The sequence below is a fragment of the Henckelia pumila genome, chromosome 3 (assembly GCF_033568475.1).
Source record: "Henckelia pumila isolate YLH828 chromosome 3, ASM3356847v2, whole genome shotgun sequence".
Classification (NCBI taxonomy): domain Eukaryota; kingdom Viridiplantae; phylum Streptophyta; class Magnoliopsida; order Lamiales; family Gesneriaceae; genus Henckelia; species Henckelia pumila.
The window spans coordinates 91,039,328-91,042,481 of record NC_133122.1 but is presented as its reverse complement, the minus strand read 5'-3'; positions in this window follow the sequence as shown (position 1 = coordinate 91,042,481).

Genomic DNA, 3,154 nt, shown 5'->3' with positions numbered 1-3,154 from the left:
ATGTGACATAATCAATGCACATATCAGTAATTCCACATAAAACATGCAAACATAGAATATGCATACTCAATCAGTATATCTCGGAAAAGTACGTTCGTACCTCAGAATAAGCAACCTAGTGATACTGTAACGCCCCGTTTTTATCATAAATGAGTTTATTTGAGTTAATTGGAGATATCAGAGTTCACGAGCCGACTTGATTTTGATCAGGGTCCTTTTTGCAAAAATTGGATTTTTCAGGGACTAAAATGAAATTATTGGATTTTATATATTATCTACACTTGGAATTGATTGGGAAAGTCTTCATCTTACTCCTCCTAACCGTGAGCTCCATTGAAGATGCCTCCAACCTTTTCCAAGCTTCCAGATTTCAGTCCGAGCTCGATTTGGCAGTTGGAATTTATTTCTGAAGGCAGATTATCGATCACTGCAGTGAGAGCTCTGTTATATTGTAAGTTCTTCTATGATCGGATACATTCTAGTTTTTGGATGTTGTTAGAATAGTTCGAGATTCGAGTATGTTGTTCTAGACAGAGTTCTGATCGTTTATTATCTGTCAGTTTTGAATTAGAGCGACGTTCGAATTTGTTATGATTTTTGGAAGCCTTTTTCGAAAATTATGGTTTTGAGATTTGTTGGGTTTTCCTTGTTTTGGTTGTATTGGCTTTGATATGATTTGATATCAGTATTGAACTGCTGTCTGCGTTTCCGGTTTGTTCAGTTTATAGCCGTTATGCCATCGGTTTGAGTTTTGGGGATTTCGAACCGTTTTGAGTTGTTGAACTTGGCTTGTAAGTAGATCATGGTAATTGATCTTTGATTTGTATCTGAACAGATTCGTTTGGAGTTTGTCAAGCCGTGTTAGCAGCATTGTTCGTCAAGAGTTGGACGAAGAATGGTAAAGAGATTACCTTGAACCGTTGCCTTTGTTGTTGGATTGTTTAGTTGTTGATTAAACCTTTTGTTGTAGCTTATCCAGAGTTGAAACTACTGCATTGAAAGGTAAAAGCAGACATCGATAGCGGGATAGCATACTCGGGACAGTTGGTTCTCGAGTTTCCCTTAAAATCACATACTTGCATCTACACTCGTTCTAGCATGAGGAACTTGTGTTTTGTTGTTTTAATTGAGCTTTTGTTATATGGCTATGTTTTATGTTTCTGTTATGCATTCATCTTGAGCCAATCTTGTTTTCAGCGGGTAGAACCGCCCTTTTTGTTTAGACGTTTGGGAACTACGATTGAGTGGCCTAGGTCGTAGTCGTTTCGCCTAGTGCTAGCATACTCATTATAGTTGCTCAAAGTCTAGAGGAGTGGGATACGTGACACCACCTCGATTGGGTGAGTCGTTACGTAATCTCACCCTCGGGGTCCCAAAAGCACAGCAGAAATCCCTCGTTATCAGATTTGATATCCCGATTTAAAGACATGCATTTCATTACATCGTTATTGATTTCGTTGTTGTCTTGAAAGAATGTTTATTGTTGTATTACTTGAAATGTTGTTTTTATTGGGATTATCATTCTCACCAGTTTATCCGGCTGTTACTTTGTTTTGTATGTTTACTTGGCAACAGGTGGGGCAGGACCAAGTCAGCGAAGGCCTGGTTAGCAACAAGAGGGAGAGCTAGTAGTGAGACTCGGTTTAAAAGTCGTGTCAGCATGTCTACCTAGTTGTTTTGGAACATGTTTAGATCTCGAACTTCGTTATTTATGTTGTATCAATTATGCGAGTCTTATGTTGCATGTTATAGACTAGTTCGTAGTTGATCAACGTTAGCATTTCATGTAATAACTGGAGAAGTTATGTTTTTAATGCATGAATTTGAGTTTGATGTATGGAATAACTTTTAGTTTGAGATGCCAAGCTTTTCTGCTCTGTGCTGTTTCTGCTGCAAGGGGGGGTGCCCGAGCTGCAGTTTTTAGCAGCTCGAGTGCACCCCAGTTCGAGTAATCCAGCAGCGCTGGAGTTTAGGGCGCGCTCGAGCGGCAGTTTTTGCCCGCCCGAGTTCACCCCCCTTAAAAAAAATATTAAATTTCTTTCTTACTTTGGTCTTGGATCTTGTAAGCTTAATTGTTGTTTAAGCCGAGATTAGTTGTTTAGAACCGAGGTCTCACATTAAGTGGTATCAGAGAGTTAAGATTCTTGATTGAACTAAAGTGAGCGGGTAGATCGAGTCTGCGTGTATTGGCTCATCGCATGTGTTTGAATTATTTTAACTGTGTACTTAATTCCATGCGAGCATGCTTTATTATTGAGAATTATTGAATTACATGGTTATGTGATTTAATTTATAAAGCATGATCTACTTGAGATATAACTGTTTCTGTTATCGACTGGTATCCGGTATTCCAAGCGGTGGTAAGGGCACTGATTGTAGAGATTGAGATATCTCGTGTCCTAACCTTTGATTATCAGATGGGTCGTCGTCGAGTGATAAACAGAAACACACCGCCAGTTATCCCTGCGACTGAGCAAGCTAGCACTAAGTTGATCAGTTGGATGCTTCAGCGATTCCTATGAAAACCTTGCTGAAGAGGTTTCAGTCATTCAATCCGCCGTTGTTGATGGGTTCAGAAAATACAGTTGACTGTGAGAGTTGGTTGGATGATATGGATTAGTTGTTTGATTCCATTGATTACACAGATGACCGCCGAATTAGGTTAGTAATTCATCAGCTCCGTGGTGGTGCTAAGAGCTGGTGGATCATGACAAAGAAAGCATTTGAGAGTAGAGGTACAGAGGTTACTTGGACTCTTTTTAAATCTGAGTTTTATAAGCAATTTTTCCCTATCTCGTATCCTAAGGATAAGGGAGCAGAGTTTGCAAATCTAAAGCAAGGGAATCTGAACATCGAAGAGTACGTTGCCAAGTTTGATAGTCTATTGCGTTTTGCACCGCTAATTGCCGAAGAAGAAGAAGCTAAGGCAGATCAGTTCATCAATGGGTTGAACCCCGACGTCTTCATGTTGGTTAACACCAACAGACCTAACAACTTTGTGGATGCCATGAATCACGCAAAGGGAGCAGAAGCAGGCTTGTGGAGGCAAAGAGGTAACCAGCTAGCACCTCAGCAACAGAGGCAGTATCAGAACCCACCGTCTCAGTATCAGAATCAACCATCTCAGCATCAGAACCAGCAGCAGAGGTATGAA